Raw genomic sequence first — 24,313 nt, 5'->3', positions numbered from 1 at the left:
ATATATATATATATATATATATATATATATATATATATATAATCAGCCGTTGAGGTCCACTGCAGGACCGGCCTATCCCTACCGAAGCAGGGACGATACAGCCAATGCATCTCTACCCAGTGGCTTAGGCTGTCGGGTAGAGACTGTATGTAGGGTGAGAAGTGCTTGTGAGTGTGATTGTAGTGTTGTAGTGGCTTTGGATGTGTGTGTAGTCTGTGAACCAAGTGTAATCGGCCCGCCACCAACTGAGTGCAAGCATACTAGTATGCGACACTAGTTCAACCACAGCACCCCTTATGTCCGCCAAAGAAGTCAGTGGCTCGGTGAACGCTTCTCAAAGTTTTTACAACTCTGGCAGGAGGCAAACCCACGTCCACCGGCGTGCGAAAAGCACACTCTACCACTGTACCACAGAGGCTCCAAAGCTGGGAATAGCGCCGATACTATTTTAATAGCGATGGTGGTAACGCCATTACTTTTTTTAGCCAGTAGCGGAACTGAGAGCGCCGCTACGTTTTTTCCTTACCCACGCGTTACCGCGCGTCTTGCTACTCACCGGAATCGGTGAGTACATACTGATATGCCGACGGTTTGGTTGTATTTATTAATGACGAAAAATAATACTTTCGTCACTTCTGTCAATTAAAGATGTTTGTTCTACATTACATCAGTAATTTATTTATTCTTAATTATTAATAATGTGCAATAATTAGACAGGAATTTGCTAGTTAATTATCGATCATTTAGTAACTGGTTACTTGGCGAGCAGCACGAGGACGGAGTGCAAGCCAGACTAGCCAACTGTCTCAGTTTATACTGTCGTGGTCAGCAGATAGTGATTTTTCGAAATTTCGTTGCACTTCAATTCCTAATATGGAACCTGACCCCTGTACTGACCAGAATATTGAACTTGCAACTTGCACCTTTGTTTTGCACACACACGCACACACACCAAGCTATCCCCGTCATCAAATCCCGCTCTCTCCCTCACTCTCTTTCAGACTAATTCTTACTCACTACATTATTATTTCGTAACAGTATGATACTTTCAGTTTAAAGTAATGGAAAAAAAACATTGCTATTGTATATATAGCCTTTAAAAGAAAGCCCGTTTATTTTTACTTCCGTTTTCATGCATATCTTAAACAGGTATTATTGAAAATATAATAAATCTATATAATATGTATCAATGCTAAGCCACATTTTTCCGCCTTTTATTTACGTATGTTACTTTCAGAAGGTATACTAGGTAACAGTGTAAAAGAACATTTGTTACATTTTACAGTAAATAGCTTTTTCCTGTACCTTCGGCTCTAAGCTTCATTAAAGTGACACCGACATGTATACGTTTTTTTTTTTTTTTTTTTTTTCAATATAAGTGTATATACTGACATTACTGGTACACAACATAACCACTCAGACTGACTAATATCAAAACAGTATATAGTGTACTGCTATATCACAGATTTTTGTTAACCTCTCCTTTGTGTACCTTTTTCTTATCTGAAGTAGCGGGAGCGGGAGCGAAGCTACATTTCGTATCAAGTAGCGAAACCAGTAACGCCATTACTTTTTTTTAGATAGTAACGGGAATGGGAGCGCCGCTACTTTTTATTAGTAGCATTCCCAGCACTGAGAGGCTCCCTATATCTATCTATCTATCTATCTATCTATCTATCTATCTATCTATCTATATATATATATATATATATATATATATATATATATATATATATATATATATTAGTGGTAGGTAAAAGTGCTCACCAACTACTCACTCGATGTAGCGCTGCTCTCGGGTGAATGCCCTTTCTTCGTTCCTTCTTTCCTTCCTTCATCTGTCTTTCTTTCCTTCATTCTTTCCTTTTCCTTCTGTCTACGGGTTACTTTACACTGAGTGGTAAGCAAAATGGTTTCTTGTACACCAGGAAACCATTTACTATGTTGAGTGGTAACCACATAACCAAATTATGGTGCCTGGTGGTTTAGTGGGTAATTAAGGTGCTCCAATCGGACTGAGCAAGTACAGGTTCATATCCAAGGGGTGGTTGGGGTTTATTACTCACGTAATGCCACTCGGGGATGAGTAAGGCTGGTCACTGTCATCTGAAATGTCAGGACCAACTTGATTAGGCCCAGACTCCTACACGCCTCATGGGGCAACACAGGATTATATATATATATATATATATATATATATATATATATATATATATATATATATATATATATATATATATATTCATTTATATCATCATCAGTCTTTTGCGTGTCCACTGAAGAACTGGCCAATCCCGACCGAAAGTGGGGACGATACAGCCTATGTATCTCTACAAAGTGGCTTAGGCTGTCTGGAAGAGATTGAATGTTGGATGAGAAGTGCTTGTAAGTGTGATTTTTTTTTTTTTCTTTAATGCGAGGAAGAAGGAACCAAAGGCCATGAGCCCGCAGTAACAGTTCCCTCCAAGAGAAAAACAAAATACAATAGAGAGCCAAATTCAAGATCCGATCATTTTGAGAAGCCTGGACACACTGCGTTTGAAAGACTGGAGATCATAGGCAGGAGGAAATACAGACAGAGGGAGACAGTTCCAGAGCTGACCTGTTGCATGAATGAAAGACTGGGAGTAACGGTTAACTCTTGCATTAGAGAGTTGGACAGAAAAGGGATGAGAGTTTGCTGCCAGACGGGTGCTACGCGCCCGTCGTAGAGGTGGAGGAATGCAAGCAGACAGTTCAGAGGAGCAGTGACCATTAAAGTAGCGATAGAAAAGAGATAAAGATGCAACAGTGCGGCGAAGAGACAGAGGTTGAAGGGAGTCAGTAAGAGGAGGAGAGTTAATGAGACGAAAAGCCTTTGACTCCACCCTATTGAGAAGAGCTGTATGTGGGGAGCCTCCCCACACATGAGAGTTGTACTCCACACAGGGGCGGATAAAACCCTTGTATAGAGTCAACAATTGTGCAGAGGTGAAGAAAGAGCGGAGTCGGCTTAGCACACCCAATCTCTTGGAAGCAGATTTTACAAGAGATGTAATATGATCTTTCCAAGATAAGTCCCGAGTAAATGAAACCCCAAGCATGTTCAAGGATGATGCAGGATTAATCTGAATATTATTAAACATTAGTGGGTATACCTGTGGAAGATTTTGTCGGGTTGATAGGTGTAAGAACTGAGTCTTAGAAGCATTAAAGACAACCATATTATTTTTACCCCAGTCAGAGATATGAGCCAAGTCAGACATTAGGTGTGCCATAGCCTCATCCCTTGTTTCTTGAAGTAACTGTTGAGATGGGCGTTGCGGGAACCGAATGGAAAGGTGAAGGGTGGAGTCATCAGCGTATGAGTGGATAGGGTTAGATGTACAGCTTAGAAGATCATTGATGAATAAAAGGAAGAGAGTTGGTGATAGGACAGAGCCCTGAGGAACACCACTGTTGATAGATCTAGGAGAAGAACGATGGCCGTCTACGACAGCAGCTATAGAACGACCAGAAAGGAAGCTAGCGATGAAGGTACAGATAGAAGGATAGAAACCGTAGGAGGGCAGTTTGGAAATTAAAGATTTATGCCAGACTCGATCGAAAGCCTTTGAGATGTCAAGTGCAATGGCAAAGCTTTCGCCAAAGTCCCGAAAGGAGGATGACCAGGAATCTGAAAGGTAGGTGAGAAGATCGCCAGTGGAGCGTCCCTGACGGAACCCATACTGACGATCGGAAAGAAGGTTGTGATAGGAAAGATGCCTTAAAAATTTTTTATTAAGAATTGACTCGAAAACTTTTGAAATACAGGACGTTAAAGCAATTGGACGAGAGTTGGAGGGTTGGGAGTGGACACCCTTCTTTGGGACTGGCTGAATGAGAGCAAACTTCCAGCAAGAAGGAAAGGTACAAGTTGACAGACAAAGGCGAAATAGTTTGCCTAGGCAGGGTGTAAGCACAGAAGCACAGTTTTTGAGAACAACAGGAGGGACCCCATCAGGCCCATATGCCTTGTTAGTACTGAGGCCAGTAATGGCAGAAAATACATCAACTGAAGAAATTTTAATGTCAGCCATGAGGAAGTCAGAGGGGGGAAGTGATGGAGGAACAGCACCGGAATCGTCTAAGGTGGAATTGGAGGAGAAAGTCTGTGCGAAGAGATCTGCTTCATCAGTAGAAGAAATAGCTACAGAACCATCAGAGTAGAAAAGAGGAGGGAAGGATGATGAGGTAAAGTTGTTAGAAAGATTTTTGGCAAGGTGCCAGAAGGAGCGGGAAGAATTCGAGTTGGAGAGTTGAGAGCATTTAGTATGGATGAAATTATTTTTAGTAGAGCGAAGAACAGACTTAGCACGATTCCGGGCAGAAACGTAAAGATTATGTGATTCAGGGGTGGGTTGGCTCCGGTACCTTTTGTAGGCCTTCTCCTTGTTGCGGACAGCATTAGAACAAGCGTGATTAAACCAAGGCTTTCTTGCGTTAGTCAAAGGATATGAGAAAGGAATGTATGCTTCCATGCCCGAGAGAATAACCTCCGTTGTGTTGGAGTGGCTTTGGATGTGTGTATTGTCTTTGAACCAAATGTAATCGGCCCGTACAAACCAACTGGGTGCAAGCATACTTTATAGTATGCGACACTGGTTCAACCTCAGCACCTCTTCTGTCCGGCAAAGCAGTACGTAGCCAAAAGAACGCTTCCAAAGTTAATTACCCTGGGGGGGCGCAAACCCTCCTTCTTCCATGTAGGAAAACGCACACTTTACCACTGTACCACAGAGGCTCCATATATATATATATATATATATATCCCATTGGCTTCCAGATTTCCTGTGCGAGGAATTTTGCTGGGAGGGTGCTAGATGTACTGCCCTCCGCCTGTTGGCTCATAGTTGCGAAGCTCATAGGTCCCTACCCCGGGGTTCCCTTCTTCATGAAATTTTGAAAATGCCCAGTTCTGTCCTATACTGACGACACTGGGCGCCAATGGGATATATATATATATATATATATATATATATATATATATATATATATATATATATATATATATATATATATATATATTGTATATGTATGGAGCCTCTAGGGTACAGTGGTAGAGTGTGCATTTTCCTACACGGGTGACCCAGGGTTCACGCCTCGCCAGGGTAATAAACTTTGGGTGTGTTCACCCAGCCACGTACTGCATTGGCGGACACAAGGGGTGCTGTGGTTGAACCAGTGTCGTTTACTATATAGTATGCTTGCACCCAGTCGGCTTCCGCTGGCCGATTACACTTGGTTCACAGACTACACACACATTCAAAGCCACTCCAACATTACAATTACACTTACAAGCACTTCTCACCCTACATACAATCTCTACCAGACAGCCTAAGCCACTTGGTAGAGACATTGGCTGTATCGTTCCGACTTCGGTCGGGATAGACCGGTCCTGCAGTGGATACTCAAACGGCTGATGATACATATATATATGTAAATGTAGGATCAGTATATTGTGCATATAAATTATATGAGCTGCAAACGCACCTCTCTTGGGACGCAGAAATTACTGAATAATACAGTACGATTAATTACTTACCCGCGTTACAGGCGCTCGGACCACTTACCAGACCACTCCCCTGGGGACGGCATCAGTGGCCGAGGGGGGAGGAGGGGGAGGCGTGAAATAGGGCAGGCTCAAAGGTGTTGCGCTGGGTGGGGGGGGGGTGGAAGGCTTTCAGAGATATGAGGAAGCAGAAGGAGATTTTCAGAGGCGTGGGGGAAAAGGGTGAACGCAAAGATGTGGGAAGAGAGACTGACAGACACAGAGAGAGAGAGAGAGAGGGGGGGGGGCTGTGTGAATGTGGCTGCGGGTGGCGGTGAGACATGGAGAAAAGAGCGGAGGAGAAGTTTCAGAAGTGTGAGGAGATGAAATTCCTGAGGCGTGGCGAGCGAAATTTCGTACTTGTGGAAAAGGAAAGCTGAAAGACATGAACTGAAGAGGGAAGGGGAAAATCCAAATGTTGAAAAAGCAACAGAGGAATTAAAGGTAGACAGTTTGTTGGATGTTGGGGAAAGAGGGGGAAGTTTCAGGTATGCGAAGAATGTTTCTCCGACGCTGGGGAGGCACTGTACCCTACGTCTGACAAGCAAGAAGTGAGGAAGATGGAGGTGAGAGAGGTGGGGAGGGGAAGTATCTAAGATGTTACAAGACAGAAATTAGTCACGGGAAAACGAGAAGAGTTGGAGAAGAAAATTTCAGAGATGTGGGAGAACGCCAAAGAATGAAGGATAACACTAATGAGGATTTGGAAGGGGGGGACGGAGTGGTGAGCGGAGGGGGGTGTCGCAGATGAGGGGATTTTAGGTTACAACAATTGGGGGTTGGGGAGGTGAGCTGAATAAGCCCCAGATACAAAGGTTGGGCCAGATTTCCCCTGAGAGTCTCATTGCAGTGTTCTTTACTCAGGGTCTCTCTCTCTCTCTCTCTCTCTCTCTCTCTCTCTCTCTCTCTCTCACACACACACACACACACACACACACACACACACACACACACACACACACACACACACACACACACTTTTACACATGGTACACTCCCATTCCCTGGACGTTAAACGTTTTCTCAGTTTCATTTTCAATTTCCATGCTCTCTCTGTTTCCCTCTCCCTTCCACCAAATACACTTTTTTATGCCTTTTTTCCTTAGTCTTCTTCCCTTTGACTTCCTCCATGTATTCTTTGACTTTCACTTCCCCCACGCACCCTTTCACTCTTTATTCCTCTCTCTCTCTCTCTCTCTCATGCATGTTTTCTTCCTCTCTCACTACTGCCCTGGCAGAGTTCCCCCTCCAGTCTAATACCCTGCCCCTCAAGCCTATTATCCTGCCCTTCCAGTCTAATACCCTGCCCTTCCATTTTAATACCCTGCCCCTCCAGCCCAATACCCTGCCCCACCAGCTTAATATTGTGCCCCCCCCCAGCCTAATACCCTGCCCCTCCAGTCTAATACCATGCCCTTTCAGTCTGAAGCCTTGCCCCTCCAGTCTAATATCCTGCCCCTCCAGTATCCCACTCAAAATCCATATGAAAGGCTGTGAGGGTAAATTATATATATATATATATATATATATATATATATATATATATATATATATATATATATATATATATATATATATATATATATATATATATATATATATATATATATATATATATATATATATATATATATATATATGTACTGTATAGATAGATAGATAGATCTCATCTCATCAGCCGTTTGAGTGTCCACTGCAGGACCGCCTATCCCGACCGAAGTGGGGACGATGCAGCCAATGTACCTACCAAATGGCATTGGCTGTCTGGTAGAGATTGTAGGGTGAGAAGTGCTTGCAAGTATAATTGTAGTATTGTAGTGGCTTAGGACGTGTGTGTAGTCTGTGAACCAAGTGTAATTGGCCCGCGCAAGCCGACTGGGTGCAAGCATACTTTATAGTATGCGACACTGGTTCAACCACTGCACTCCTTGTGTCCGCCAAAGCAGTACGTGGCCAGAAGAACGTACGGTACCCAAAATTTATTACCCTGGTGAGACGCGAACCCTCGTTCTTCAGTGTACGAGAACGCACACTTTACCACTGTACTACAGAGGCTCCATATATATATATATATATATATATATATATATATATATATATATATATATATATATATATATATATATATATATATATATATATATATATATATATATATATATATATATATATATATATATATATATATATATGCATGAATGAAAAGAAAGAGAAAAGACGCCTTTTCTGTGCCTTTGTGCCTCTACAGGTGTGTGCTGAAGTAACGAGTGTACTGTACACATGGTCGTAAAACAGCTACCAGGAAAGTGAACCTTCACCATTTCATTTGATGACGGATTTTTAAATCTCCAGACGCTTTTACTTCACCATTGCATGTGTTGGCGAGGCGAGGTATTTTTTGCTTGGTGTGTGTGTGTGTGTGTGTGTGTGTGTGTGTGTGTGTGTGTGTGTGTGTGTGTGTGTGTTCTTACCTAATTGTATCTTTACAGGAACGAGTTAAGCTCGTACTGTCCCGTGTTTTGAACAATTTTTATCATACATGTCTTCAAACTTATGAATAGTTTGGCACACACTGTTTCATTCGGTAGTGCATTCCACTGATCAGTTGCTCTGTTTGGAAAACCGAATTTCTTTACGTCTTTATCATCTCTCGTTTTGTAAACTTTTTTTGCAGTGTCCTCTTGATGTTGCCTTCCCATAGGTCATATACTCATTAATGTCTATTTTCTCTTTTCCTGTGATGCATTTATATAACATAATCATGTATCCTCTTTTCATTCTCCTCTGTATTGTTGGTAGGTTTAAAATTTCGAGTCTTTCTTCATAGCTTAGATTCCTTAAGCTTGGTGCTCATCTCGTAGCGGCCCTTTGTACCTTTTCATTCTTGTCTATGTGTTTTTTTTGATATATGGATTCCAAACTACTGATATATACTCCAGAGTTGGTCTGATGAATGATGTTTTTATCTTTCTCAGCATGTCTTCATTTATGTATGTGAATGTTTCCCTCACTACCAAGCAGAGTGCACATGTTCCTTTCTTTCTCACCGGTGATAGTCTGTTATTGATTATCACTCCTAAATTCTTTTCATTTTTTGATGTGTGTAGGGTTGAACTTCCTGACTTACAGTCCCAGTCTGGTCTTTTTTCATTTTTACCAAACATAATTACATTGCATTTGTCCACATTGAATTCCATTTGCCATCTACTGCTCCATTCATAAAGTTTATTAAATTCTTCTTGTAGCTCTGTGCAAGAGTCTGTATTTGTAATTCTCGTTTGTATTTTTGCATCATCAACAAACATATTTAGATTGCTTCCATTTCCAGTGTCGTGGTCTATGTCACTTACAGTATATATATTAAAAACATAATTGGTGCCAGCACCGAACCCTGTGAAACTCCACTTGTCACTTCTTTCCATGATGAGCAATTTCCCCTAAGCACTGTTCTCATTTCCCTTTTGCTGAGAAAATCTTGCATCCAATCGTACAGAGTACCTTGGTTTCCTCCTTGATGGTACGATTTCCATAAAAGTCTTTGGTGTGGTACTCTGTCAAATGCATTCTTGAAATCCAAATATATGTTGTCTACCGAGCCATCTCTTCTGTAGTATTTCTGCAGCTCTGTCATAGTAGATTAATAGGTTAGTAACATATGATTTTCCCTTTCTAAAACAAAATTGTCTTTCTGTTATCATATTGTGTTTTTCTAGGTGATTTACTCAAATTCTTCACATCAGCTTTTCTAAAATCTTCCTTACGACGCTGCTCAGTAATACTGGTCGGTAGTTAAGTGGATTTTGTCTATTTCCTTTCTTGAAAGAGGCACAATGTTTGCTTTCTTCCAATTATTAGCTAGTTTACCTTGTCTTAGGGATTCTCTGAATATTAAATGAAATGGACTGCTTAACATTTTTGCATATTCCCGTAATACCCAACACGAAATCTCATCAGGATCGTTAGCCTTACCTTTGTCTGATTTCCTCATCTCTTCCTGGAGCTCTTGTTTTGATATACAGTAAAAGCTCGATTAACCGGCATCCGATGCATCGGCACATCCGTATAACCAGAACGCAAATTCGATCCGGCATGGGGTCGAAAATTTTCCGGATACCGGTCGTCCCCCTATAATTCTTGATTAGTTCTATACAGTACAAGATAAAGTAGTGTATGCAGCTAAGTTTTCAAAATTATTTTGGCCTGTGACATGTGCAGAACTTTTCTTTAAATAATTTTTGATAATGTTTGCTGGTTTGTGTTCAGTCCTGTACAGTTTCTCTTGCTGTCTTTTTTTTGTGTATTGTAGTGTACCTGTACTGTATCTTACCAGTACTGTATCTAATACTGAACAATGTACTTTATGAAATAATGTAAAGTCCCAAGTTTGGTACTATTTTATATGTTTGACCTCCCAGAAATTTCTAAGATTAACATTCAATTATCCAGAAAATTCCATATCCGGAATAGAAGAATCCCCATGCATTCCGGTTAATCGAGCTTTTACTGTACGTATATTTGTTAATATGTGTGGGCATGCTTGTTCATTTTCATCTCTCACAAATCTACTTTCTTTCGTAAAAACTAATTGGAAATTTTTGTTTAGTACTTCACAAATATCTTTTTCATTGATTTAGATTTTCCCCTCATCCATGATGGACTTTATTTTATCTTTAACTTTTGTTTTGTGTCGTTTGTAGCTGTAAAGCAACTTTGGCTGATCAATACTTTTATTTATAATGACTTCCTCAAACTGCCTTTGGGCTTCTCTCCTTATTCTTGTATAATCATTTCTTGCCTGTTTGGAGTTGTTATGTGCTTTCTCACTGTTATGTCATCTGTATCTGATCCACAGCAAATCTCTATTCTCTTTTGCATTTTTACATTCACTATTGAACTAATTCTTTATCCTTATTTCCGTTTCTTTGTGCTGTGGAACATAATTCTGGACTCCTGTTTCATAAAATTCACAGAATTTTTCATATATTTGTATAACAATTTATATCCTGTCCTCTTAGCTCCATTTCCCAGTCTGTATCCTTAAAATACTTCTTTAGGTCATGATAGTTGCCCTTTTTGAAGTTTAGCCTCTTTTTGTAATTTTCATTATATCTGTACCATATGCTATCCTGAAGTGTAATCTAATATTGTATGATCGCGTTTGCTGAATGGGGGGGGGGGAATAGAGTATACTGTTAATTTTATTTTCTTGCGTAGTGAATATGAGATCTAATAATGAAGGGTCGTCTGGTCCTCTTCTTCTGGTGGTGTCCTTTACATGTTGTGTTGGGAAAGACTCCTGTATAAGATCCAGGAGCTTTTGATCCCAACAACTTTCATAGCATCTTACAACTAGAGTATTCCAGTTTATATTTGTGTTAAAATCACCCGTTTGTATAATTCTTTCAGATTTTTCTTCCATTCTAGATAGTAAGGCTCTTAAACTCTGAATTGTCATTTCAGCCAAGTCTTCCTATTCACCTCTATCCCATGTGTTTGCCTTGGGTGACATACATAAATTTGCCACAATTACTTTCCCGCCAGATGTACTAATCTCTACTGCAATTAATTCTGCTTTTGTATAGTTCTATCTCTTTGACTTGGCGTCTTTTCTCTGTTAATATCATAATTCCTCCTTTTTGTCAGATTTCTGTCTCTTTGTCAAATATTGTACTCATCCAGATTTAAGGAGTCGTTGGATATCCTTGGGGTTAATCTTGTTTCTGTTAGACAAATAACATGGGCTCATTTTGTATCAAATAGTCTTTTATCTCCAATAATTTGAATACCATTCCATCTAGATTTAAGTACATCAACTTAGCACAAAATGTTCATATATTTGACATTGGCTGAGTCTACTACTCTAGTTCTATTTAATCCTGCTGTTTATGTACCATTTTCTTACTTGCAATCCTACTACTTTGTAAAAGAAAATTTACCTCTCTCTTCATCTGACCTTGCATCATTTTTTTTTTTTTTTTTTTTGGTTTCTTCCCTCTTTTCCATTAGTAATCCCCATTCCTCTTGAGTTAGGCACCATTTTATCCATACTTCTTTGTATTTCTCTGTTTCCTTAAGTTTGCAATTTTTCATACCAATTCTACAGTGTTCACACTTTGAAGATTACTTTCAGTGACCTTTACTTCTTTTTCTCATATTTCCCTAGCCTTTTAAATTCCTCTACATCTATCTTACAGATTTCCTCTGATACTACTTTCAATATCTTCATTATATTTACTATCTCTTTGTTTTCTCTTCTGATTCTATCCTTATTTCTTCTTCATCTTTGCCAGTGCTGACTACAGATTTGTTAATCTCAGCTGTTTCCTTTATAAGCCTTGGGTTTTTTTCTTATGATGTCTTTTACTTCTCTTGTCATGTCTTTTGCTTTAGCGTTGTTGTTTTAGTGTTTGACTTGTTTTGGCTATTTCTGCCCATGTGTTCTGTACTTCCTTGTGTAGCTTTTCATTATTTCATCTGCCTGAGTTATCTTCTCATCAGTATCTCTGCTTTATTCTATTAGATTACCTGCTTGTCTGATTATGTCTTTATCATTAATGTACTCCTTCAACACTCTTTCAGGGGTGACTACTGTATTTCCCATTTCGTTCATATTCTTCCTCAGATTGTCTGCCTCAGCTTGTAGCTCACCTATTGTTGCATCTTTTATGTTTAATTTCCTTACCAATTCCTATTTATTTTTTCCTTTTGTTGGTACAGTTCCTGCCTTATTTCATCCAGTTCCAGTTTGAGAGTTACCTCCAGTTTATTCACTTTCTCTGCTAATCTGTTCGATGTGTTCAGGTCCCCCAGGCCTGTTTAGTCACCATTATGTTTTGTACTGTTTCCCTTCTTCGTACGCCATCTTAAATGAATATATTTTCTATTTACAGTTAACATGTCCGTTATGTCACTGTTGGAATTTACCCGGCACCCACCTGTTCTGATTCATCCTGTGCCCGTCTGTCTGCTCACACCGCAAATTCCTTAAGGCTCAGATTGTTTAATGTACTTTCTTTGGGCTTCACTTTTTCGCTTTTTCTTGCTCCACATACTAAAACATTTATAATTTAGCTTAGTACCGAGCTTGTCTCATTTTTAGAGACACTTTGGAACTGGATGCAGCTGAGCAGAGCACAGCGACGCACGACTTCCCTCTCCCACGTTTCACTCGTGTGTATGTGTGTGTGTGTGTGTGAACCGTATGACTCAAATTTTTTTTTTATTCAATTTTAATTAAATTTAGTTAAAGGTTTGGGAGCCCTGTTGTTTTTTGAGAGCAGTATTTCAAAGGTTGGGTCAGTCTTGACATTTTCATCCGATTCAGATGAATGGAACTGGAAGGTTTAAGGCTAAGGAAAAGATGAAATGGTTCGATTTGAACAGTCAAGGTCACAGGACATGATCAAAAGTTGGGTCTAATATCTTAACCTGTTTTTATTGGATTCTGACCAAATATAATCGAAGGGTTGATGGTCAAGCAAGTATGAAAGGAGCCAGTTTTGATATAACTGGTCAAAGGGCAAAGTTACCCAGGAGAGTTCAGCTCAAGGAAGACTGAACAGATTCAAACCAAACTTGGTGGAAAAGTTGAAAGTCAGATAGAAATAAAATATATATATATATATATATATATATATATATATATATATATATATATATATATATATCGCCAGACGCCTCAATCCCGTTTGGGGTGGCCACAAACAAATCGCCTCCAAGTCGCCCTGTCCCCTGCCATTTCACTCCCCTGCTCCCAACTCACACCCCCCTCTCTCATATACCTCTCCATCCCATCCCTCCATCTCATCCTCGGCCTCCCCCTCCCTCTTTCCCCCTCCACCTCACTCACATACACTCTCTTCGTCAGTCTTTCACCCTCCATCCTCTCCACATGGCCAAACCACCTCAGTGTGTTTCTCATAACGCTTCCTATCACATCCACATCAACACCACAACGCTCCTTTATATCCTCATTCGTCAGCCTGTCTCTCCATGTGACTCCACAGGCTCCTCTTAAATAATTCATTTCCACTGCTCTCACTCTTGACTTGTGTCCTTCCAACAACGTCCAAGCTTCACTTCCGTACGTTAGAGTTGGTATCACAATACTGTCATGTAGTAACTTTTTCACTTCCATGCTCACTTCCCTGTTTCTTATCACTGCTTTCAAAGAACCAGCAACCTTTCTTCCCTGCTGTACCCTTTCAAGCACTTCACCCTCCAAACCTCCATCCTTACTCATCACACTACCCAAGTACTTAAACGTACTCACATTTTCCAATTCCTCACCATCCAACCTCGCTGTACATTCACTGACTTCACCTCTCTCAAAGACCATCACTTTACTCTTCCCTATATTCACCTTTAGATTCCGTTTCTTACACACTCTCTCAAACTCATCCACCAAGCCTTGCAGCTCCCCTTCGTCTTCACTCAACAACACAGTATCATCTGCAAACAACAGTACAGGGAGTTTCCAAACACTATTCTCTCTCACCAGGGCCACTCCAACATCCACTACCCTACCTTGTACCTCTTTTATTACCCCATCCATGTACAGATTGAACAACCATGGAGACACACACACACACACACACACACACACACACATATATATATATATATATATATATATATATATATATATATATATATATATATATATTTTTTTTTTTTTTTTTTTTTTTTTTTTTTTGAGAATGAATGGTCGAAGGTTAAGAAATAATCAAATGTTTGACCCATAGGCGAAGTGTAGGACGCGGGTATTGCCCTCTGTGAGTGCTCCTTCTTGCTCATTTTAGGATATATTTTTTGAAGTTTTAAGGTTAGCTGTGGCGTACATCATCCCTCTTATAACTAGGCTGGCCTCCTGAGGTAAATGAAAAGACGCTTGATATACTCCTTTTACTTTAACGTGGCCTAGTTTTTCGTCCTCTTGCATGTTATTTCATGGAATTCAAGTGGCAGAACAAGGTAATGGTACGGCTCTTCATTCTGTTAATAGCAATTCTTTGAGACTAGCATCATTCTAGTGTTAATGTATAGCTATAGCACAGTATTCAGGACGGAGAGTCTGCAAATTTAGGCCAAGTTGGAGTAGAGACAGACAGACAGAGGGAGAGAGAGAACAGCAGCTAGTATAAATATAAAAGTACAGTACATTCTCGGGTCTGAAGAAGTTCGTGAGGTTTGTGAAGTAAAATCTGATCCTCTTCCTTGAATCTCTTCAGTCCGATGACAAATTTGTTTCATCATAGCTGCCTTGAAATTATTTTTATGCAAGTTAAGGAGAGAAATAAGGCTGTGGACGGGGTAATGGACAGTTTTTCTATAAATAACAAAACTGTCCGGAGGAAGTAGGAATGAAGAAGAAAATGATACAAGAATAAGTAATCTCATTCAAAGGGTTAATTGGCTGTAGTTCTGTTATTAGCACAATTGGCGGCAATTTCTGGTGTTACAGGTTTAGTCACGTTCAGAGTATAATATAAAACTTTTAATGTACGTGTAATATCTTCACTACATTATTTTTCAGCATTGTTGCAGACACGAGCGGAGTCGAGCAGAAAATTTTTACAGTATATAATGTTTATATTTCTTACCCATAGTATAACCTGCATTTTTCTCAAAGACTCCCGGAAATCTTTCAGCTATATCCTGCTCGTTTTGCTATTGCTGCATCACACACGCCTGGCTTCACGTGTTAACTGGCTGGTCACGCGGATACACTCGTTGGCTCTTGGGTTGTTATGGTTCACTGTTGGCTGAATATTGCATGGAGGTGGCTGGAACTAGGGACTTTAGAGTTTCCCCACAATGAGAGGGTCGGTGGCTGCAGTACTGATGCACTTAAGCTCCTGCGACTCACTTTAAGGAGAATGAAATCACCTGGCGCTGGTTCCAATAAAATCAAATAATCTTTCTCATTTCCTAATCTCTCTCTCTCTCTCTCTCTCTCTCTCTCTCTCTCTCTCTCTCTCTCTTAAAATGGATAGAATTCTGGCTGAAGGGACGAAAGAAGAGAGTATTAATAAAAGGAATTTAGTTGAACTGGGGATTAGTAACTAGCAGTGTACCACAGGGATATATATATATATATATATATATATATATATATATATATATATATATATGATCTAGACTCAGGAATCACTAGCAATATTAGCAAATTTGCCGATGACACAAAAATACATATTATTAACTCGACTGACGATTGCAATAACTTACAAATGGACCTCGATATATTGCCCAAATGGTCTAGAATTGGCAAATTGAATTTAACGTTGAAAAATGTAATGTATTTAATGTAGGAAAGACCACTAGAGATACTAAATACAACTTAGATAACAAAGAAATTATTAAACAGGAATGCGAGGGAGATCTAGGAGTTATGGTTTGTAAAGACCTGAGACCAAGGCAACAGTGTATTAATGCGAGAAATAAAGGAAATAGGGTTCTAGGATTTATTTCGCGAAGCGTGAGCAGTAGGACACCTAAAGTAATACTGCAACTTTTTCTAGCATTCATAAGGCCACATTTAGACTGCGCCGTGCAATTTTGGTGTCCGTGCCCCCCCTGAGGGTAGGGGGGTTTCAAGAATACTTCCCCAGTATCCCTGCTTGTCGTATGAGACGACTAAAAGGGTTGGTGATGGGTTAGTGTCCCACCCCGTACAAAGAACTAACTAAACAAGCAAATAAAGCGCCTCGGATCAGGACGGCCCATACGTTGACGACTAAGGAACGGACAAAGGACATTCTAAGGGTGGGGACATGGAATGTGTGAGGAGTGTATGATGAAGTGAAAGAGAGACTGTTCAGGTGCTTGAGGATGCAAGAGTGGATGTATGTGAATTGACTGAAGCTAGATGGAAAGGTGAAAGGAAGAGAGAATGGGAATACGGTTTAGGAATATGTGCGGGAATTAATGAGAATGAGAGGGCAAGGGAGGGAGTATGTCTGATGATAAGCAAGAAGTGGAAGGAGAATATAAGAGAGTATGGAACAGTGGGTGCAAGGATTGTATGGGTGAGGATGAAAGTAGGCATACAAGCTTGGGCAACTGTTTGTGCGTATGCGCCGACAGAAGACCGAGTGGCAAGAGTGAAAGATGAGTTTTGGGCAAGTGTAGAATCATGTATGGACAAGTTTGAGAGGAGCGAGAGAGTGTTTTTTGATTGGAGACATGAATGGCAAAGTTGGGAATGTACGAGTGGATAGAGTGGTTGGTAGGGTGTGCCAGCTGAAGTAGATGAGAATGATAATGCTTTGGTGGACATCTGTGGTGGTAAGGGGTTGGCAATAGCCAACACCTTTCGGCATAAGATGATCCATAGGTATACATGGAGAGTCATGAGGAGGATGGACGGTGAATTTGTTGAACGAAAGGCAGTGATAGATTACGTGTGTGTGGATGAGCGAATGAGAAGACAAGTGTTGGACGCAAGAGTGTGGAAAGGGTGGGGGAATGGAATCTCTGACCATCACTTTGTGATAGCCAAGGTAAGTAAAATCCGTGGCTTAAAGAACAGTGCCCCCGAGAAATACCATAGTACCCCCGACGACAGGGGAAGCCAAACACAGCTTAGTATGCCCGAGGATGCGCCGATACCCCCACACGGACCCCACGGGGTAGCCGCCACCAGTCACCACCACTCCCGGCAACAGCGACATATGTCAGCCCAGGCCGTGCGCCCCTGTGTCATGCAGCCACCACGCCGTCGCCACCGTAAGAGAAGGACACTACCTTCGTGGAGTGGAATTGTTGAGTCAGCTAGGGGTGGAGTTAGAAAAAAACACTCCAGACGGCGCCCCTCTGGTAGAGACGATCTATGGTCGCTCCCAAAGTGTTTCGGTAGAGACGATCTATGGTCGCTCCCAAAGTGTTCCAGTAGAGACGATCTATGGTCGCTCCCATCCTCGTGAGACGATCTATGGTCGCTCCCATCCTCGTGAGACGATCTATGGTCGCTCCGAAAGTGCTCCAGTAGAGACGATCTATGGTCGCTCCCATCCTCATGAGGCGATCTATGGTCGCTCCAAAAGTGCTCCGGTAGAGACGATCTATGGTCACTCCGAAAGTGTTCCGGGAGAGACGATCTATGGTCGCTCCGAAAGTGTTCCGGTAGAGACGATCTATGGTCGCTCCGAAAGTGTTCCGGGAGAGACGATCTATGGTCGCTCCGAAAGTGTTCCGGTAGAGACGATCTATGGTCGCTCCGAAAGTGTTCCAGTAGAGACGATCAATGGTCGCTCCGAAAGAGTTCCGCTAGAGATGATCTATGGTCGCTCCCATCCTCGTGAGACGATCTATGGTCGCTCCGAAAGTGCTCCGGTAGAGACGATCTATGGTCGCTCCCATCCTCGTGAGACGATCTATGGTCGCTCCGAAAATGCTCCGGTAGAGAAGATCTATGATCGCTCTGAAAATGCTCCGGTAGAGAAGATCTATGGTCGCTCCGAAAATGCTCCGGTAGAGAAGATCTATGGTCGCTCCCATCCTCGTGAGATGATCCATGGTCGCTCCGAAAGTGCTCCAGTAGAGACGATCCATGGTCGCTCCTATCCTCATGAGACGATCTATGGTCGCTCCGAGAGTGTCTTGGTAGAGACGACCTTTTGTCGCTCCCTTCCTCGTGAGACGATCTACTGTCTCTCCGAGGGTGTGCAGAGAGAGGTGAGTGGAGAGACGTCCCCACGGCAGGAGACTAGAGCCCAGGCTTCATGTCCCAGAGTGACCCAGACAGGCCTCACAGCCTCCCCTGGTTTCTGTTCCCTACGCCTGGCTCTAGAGCAGACGCACCTGACGGACCCCAGTGGAAGTCGCTGCCGCAGCCCTCCCCTGTCGGTGCCCCTAGACACTGGAGACCGCAGCCCACAGTCTCTGTCGGTTCTCCCCAGGACACCCGGGCGTGATCTCTCTACGCCCCCACGACACCGGGACTTATCACAGAGGTTCCTGGAGCTATTCGGCTCCAGTCCTGAGGGCCACACGCCTGAGCCAAGCCCGGAAGCCACGGGAAGCCCAGGACGCGAGAGGACGCCCTTACAAGTTATCCCGTGCCCTCTCGGCACGCCTCGCATTGGCGGTGCCCCTAGCCTGGCAGGATTGCCGACGACATGTTCCTGCCTATCCCCCTGATGAATACGTGTGATATTGTAGCACGAGTGATTTAGATTAAGTGTGATTTCCCCTAATGTAAGTATTGTGCAGCGATTTCATATAGTGAATATCGGGGTGAATAAGATCACAGTGAGAAGTTAAAGGACGAGAGTGGGAACAAGATCTAATTGACTATACGTGTGAGTGGCATCCCTGTTATACAATTAATAAGCCTGTGCCGCCGGGAGATTCCCCTATAAAGACATACCCCCATTACTGTGAAGGAATATTGTGAAAGGACGTATCAATGGTATTCTCTCCCTCCCCCACGCTACCCATAAATCTTGTTTACCACCCTCTCTCACTCCCATATCTCAAGTAAGTGTAAATCAAGAATAAAATCAATTACCAAAGTCTTTTGGCTAGTGGAAACCATATCAACTTCACGGCTAATATCTGCCGCCCTCCAGTATTACCATAACTTTACCCTAGCCGTCACAAGTCACTCCTCGCACCTCTCATATCTCCTCCTAGTGAGACTCAACGCCCCTCCCGCGTCCCCGCGCGCGCCTATATTTACTGCAATCCTGATACACTAGGATTGTTTGTGTTGTCATTACTATCAGAGAAGCGAGTATCCTGCGAGATACACATATCCTAGATAAGGTTTTATATTGCTATATACTGTGCTGTAATATCTGCTGATTTGTCCTGTGTCTGACTGTGGTAATATACGTGTAAAGGTTGTTGCCTAGAGTTTTTGTGTCCTGCCTCTCTTTATTGCACTAAGCTCCGGTCTCGAAAGAGGACCCCGCTCCACGTTAGGTGAAATAGGAACGAGAAGTCGAGCCTAATTTCACCTAGCATTACAGTAAGGCTCCAAAGAAAATGGGTGAAGAAACGAAGGGGAAAAGAGGGGGAAACAGCTCCTGTGAGAAGAGTGAAGTTGCAAGATAGTGAGAAAATGGCAGAGTATAAGAGCATAGTGGAAGAAAGATTGGGAAGGTATTAGTTAGAGCAGATGGAAGAGGTGGAAGATATATGTAAGATGTTCACGGAAGAGATAGGCACAGCGTGTCAGGTGCTGTGTGGAGTGAGAAGGAGATTCAGGGATGTGCAAGGAACAGCATGGTGGAATGATGAGGAGAAACGAGCTGTGGAACAAAAGAAGAAGGCATATAGTGAATGGCTAGCGAGTAAAGGTACGGGAGAAGATGAGAGAGAGAAGAGAGAGGTGTATGTGAGCAGGAGAAGGCGGCTGAAGAGATTGGTGGACAGTAAGAAGAAAGTGGATGAAGAGTTTGCGAGGAATCTGAGTGTAAAGTGGAGGGAGGGTAAGAAACTGTTCTGAAAGGAGGTAAAGAAAGTAAGTGTGAAAGGGGAAATAGTAGGGGAGTGAAAGATGGGAATACTAGGTTGTTGGTGGAGAAGAGAGAGAAATTGAGATGGAAGGAGCACTTTGAGGATTTGTTGAATGTAGACAGTGAGAGCAATGCGAGTATAAGTGGTTGGGGAATGGCTGGGAGAAGAAGAGATGAGATGCGTGAGATCAGTAGGGCGGAAGTAGTGGAAGCAATGAAGAAGATCAAGATGGGAAAGGCCCCAGGAATTGATGGAGTGTGTGGTGAAATGCTAAAGTATGGGGATGAGATTGTCGTGGAGTGGATATGGAAGTTGTGTAGATTGGCTTGGGAAGAGGGAAGGGTTCCAGAGGACTGGAAATCAGGGGAGAGAAGTATATGGTAACCATAGGGGTATTTGCTTTCTTAGTGTGACTGGTAAAATATATGGTAGAATACTCATTGATAGGGTTAGGCATATAACAGAGAAGTTAGTTGGAGAAGAACAATGGGATTTAGGAAGGGAAAAGGATGTGTAGATCAGATATTTGTTCTAAGATGTTTAGTGGAGAAATATCTAGAGAAGGGAAAGAAAGTGTATGCTGCCTTCATGTACTTGGAGAAAACTTATGACAGCATGGATAGGCAAGGTATGTGAAAGGTATTAAGAATATATGGAGTAGAGGGGGAATTGTTGGTTGCTGTGAAGAGTATGTACGAAAGAGCTAGGGCTACGGTGCGAGTGGATGGTGAGTTGAGTGAGTTCTTTGATCTCAATGTGGGACTGAAACAGGGATGAATGATGTCTCCATGGCTGTTTAATATATACCTGGATGGGGTTGTAAAGGAGGTGCAAGGTAGGGCAATGAATGTGATGAAGGTGAGATGTAGAAGATACCGGTGTTAGGCTACTGTTTGCTGATGATACAGTATTGTTGGGTGAAGACGATTGGGAGTTGCAAGGTTTGATGAATGAATTGGGACAATGTGTAGGAAGAGGAATCTGAAAGTTAATGTAAACAAGAGTAAAGTTATGGTGTTTGAGAGGAATGAAGTCACAGATTGCACAGTGAGGTTGGATGGTGAGGATATGGAAAATGTGAGTGCATTCAAGTACTTGGGTAGTGTGATGAGTAAGGATGGAACTTTTGGGAATGAAGTGCTTGAAAGGGTACAGCAGGGAAGGAAGGTTGTTGATTCACTGAACGCAGTGATGAGAAATAGGGAGGTGAGTATGGAGGTTAAGAAGTTACTGTATGATAGTATTGTGATCCCTACCCTGACGTATGGAAGCGAGGCATGGACCTTGTTAGAGAAGAACAAGTCAAGAGTCAAAGTAGTGGAAATGAGTTACTTTAGAGGAGCATGTGGAGTGACATGGAGGGACAGGTTGACGAATGAAGAAGTGAAGGAACATTGTGGGGTGGATGTGAATGTGGTTGAGAAAATTAGGAGAAATACATTGGGGTGGTTTGGACATGTGGAGAGAATGGAGTATGAAAGACTGACCAAGAGGGTGTATTTTGGTGAAGTGGAAGGAGGGAGAGGGAGGGGAAGACCGAGGATGAGGTGGAGGGATGGAGTTGAGAGGTATACGAGGGAGGGGGAAGTGAGCTGGGGGGAGGGCAGTCAAATGGTGAGTGACAGAGCGACTTGGAGGAGTTTTGTCTGCAGCCACCCTTTGGGGGATTAGGGCGTCAGGCTATAGATAGATAGATAGACCATAGAATGGATATAGATTTCATAGAAAATCTACAGAGAAGAATGACAAAAATGATACATGATGTTCGGAACCTTTCATATGAAGACAGACTAAAAAGACGAAATCTTCACTCACCAGAAAGGCGTAGAGTAAGGTGAGACTATTTAGGTGTTTAAGTGGATGAAGGAAATAAATAAGGAAGATATTTGCAAGGTACTTAATATGAGCATACAGGATAGAACTAGAAGTAATGGTTTCAAACAGGACAAATTCCATTTTAGTAAGGAAATATGTAGAAATTGGTTTGGCAGTAGAGTAGAAGACGAATGGAATAAGCTACTTACTAATGTAGTTGCTGCCCCTTCCACTGAGTTTCAAGCATAGGCTAGACAAGTGCGAGGGGTCCGAAGGGCCCTTCCCACTTACTTCTGCAGAGGGCTCTCGCATTTATGTGCTATTCTAGTGTAACGATGTCACTTGGATTTTTTGCAGCTAACCAATTGATCATGTTATCTGCAGCTTCGGGAACGGAACCAAAGTTGTCCGAACACAAGTTCAAAGTACACACACAGACACACGGCTACTGCTACAGTTTATTTTAGTTTTACCTCTTGGCAAAAAATTTACGGAGATCCTATGCCGGGCTTCGGGAGCAGCGTTTTTTGGTCAAAATGTGATTGTTCATTAAATATAGTAAAAGTTTTTCAATCGTGATGGGACCAAGTTTTTTCACGTCGGCGATTTTTTTGCAATTTTTGCGCCAATTTTGTTGTGACTTGAATGTGTAGTTTCGGCTGCCCAAAATACACACACACACACACACACACACACACACACACACACACACACACACACGGCTAGTGCTATAGTATATTCGACAAGTGCTCATGGGCCCTTCGGGCCCCTCACACTTGCTCCTTTGGAGGGCTCTAGCGTTTATGTACTGTTCTAGTGTAACATTGTCACTTCGATTTTTTGTAGCTAACCAATTGATCATGTTATTTGCAGCTTCGGGAATGGAACCCAAGTTGTCCGAATGCAAGTCCAAAGTACACACACACACACTCGGCTACTGCTACATTTTTTTCTTTTTTTACGTGTCCAACTCTGGCCAAAGGCTTCAGGGCCTATTTCTCGGGGGCAGTGACCTATCCAAAGGCCCAGTAGTCCTCCTACACCTCCACATGTCACCACTTCTGCGCTAACACCCACCATCCATATTGAATACATGCTAGGGCTGTCTCATACAGGACTGGTGTATTGGCATTAGCGTGGGTATTTTTACTATATGTCAGCGGGTCATCTGGAAGATCAGGAAAGTCTGCTTTTAGGAAATTCAACTCCTTAAACTGTTCCCTGCCCCAGCCGGGATTCAATCCTGGGTCCATTAGGACTGCAGGCTGCCTCTCTACCGATTCAGCCACCGCCTCCCCCAGTTTATTTTAGTTCTATCTCTGGACAAAAAATTCTACGGAGATCCTATGCCGGTCTTCGGGAGCGGCGTTTTTTTGGTCAAAATGTGATTGCTCATTAAATATGGTAAAAGTTTTTCAATCGTGATGGGACCAAGTTTTGTTTACATCAACGATTTTTTTGCGATTTTTGTGCCAATTTTGGTGCGATTTGAATGTGTAGTTTCAGTTGCCCAAAATACACACACACACACACATACGGCCAGTGCTATAGTATATTAGACAAGTGCTCGTGGGCCCTTCGCGCCCCTCGCATTTGCTCCTGCGGAGGGCTCTTGCGTTTGTGTGCTGTTCTAGTGTAACGTCGTCACTTGGATTTTTTGCAGCTAACCAATTGATTGTGTTATCTGCAGCTTCGGGAATGGAACCCAAGTTGTCCGAATGCAAGTCCGAAATACTTTAGTTGTACCTACAAAAAATTCTACGGAGATCCTATGCCAGGCGCCAGGAGAGGCGTTTATTTGGTAAAATGTGATCGCTCATTAAATATAGTAAAAGTTTTTCAATCGTGATGGGACCAAGTTTTTTCACATCAGCGAATTTTTTTGCGATTTCTGTGCCAATTTTGGTGCGATATGAATGTGTAGTTTCGACTTCTCAAAATACACACACACACACACACACACACACACACACGGCTACTGCTAAAGTGTATTATACAAGTGCGAGGGGCCCGAAGGGCCCATGAGCACATGCTCCTGCAGAGGGCTCTCGCGTTTATGTGCTGTTCTAGTGTACGTTGTCACTTGGATTTTTTGCAGCTAACCAAATGAACGTGTTCTTTGCAGCTTCGGGAATGGAACCCAAGTTTTCCGAACGCAAGTCCAAAGTACACACACAGACACACGGCTACTGCTACAGGTTCTACCTCTGGGCAAAATATTCTACGGAGATCCTATGCCAGGCTTCGGGAGCGTCGTTTTGGGGTCAAAATGTGATCGCTCATTAAATATAGTTAAAGTTTTTCAATCGTGATGGGACCAAGTTTTTTCACATCAGCGAATTTTTCACTAGCAACTGCGTGAGTACAGCAGCTTACCAAGCGAGCCATTTAGGCACCCTTTTTAACCAGCGCTTGCAACTGTGTGAGTGCAGCGGCTTACCAATTGAGCCATTTAGGCACCCAAAA

The 24,313-nt window shown here is 42.2% G+C and overlaps 1 protein-coding gene across 1 annotated transcript in view; it reads left to right on the top strand.

Annotated features, from left to right (window-relative positions):
• Window positions 1-24,313, top strand: part of LOC145404703 (gonadotropin-releasing hormone II receptor-like) — a 315,031-nt gene that overhangs the window by 150,257 nt on the left and 140,461 nt on the right. The gene's annotated exons all lie outside the window — the stretch shown is intronic.

This window comes from Coenobita brevimanus, chromosome 64, assembly GCF_032717465.1.
Source record: "Coenobita brevimanus isolate Jiangsu-jjx chromosome 64, ASM3271746v2, whole genome shotgun sequence".
Classification (NCBI taxonomy): Eukaryota; Metazoa; Arthropoda; class Malacostraca; order Decapoda; family Coenobitidae; genus Coenobita; species Coenobita brevimanus.
The sequence above is the reverse complement of the archived record's forward strand: the minus strand, read 5'-3'. Positions and strand labels throughout refer to the sequence as shown.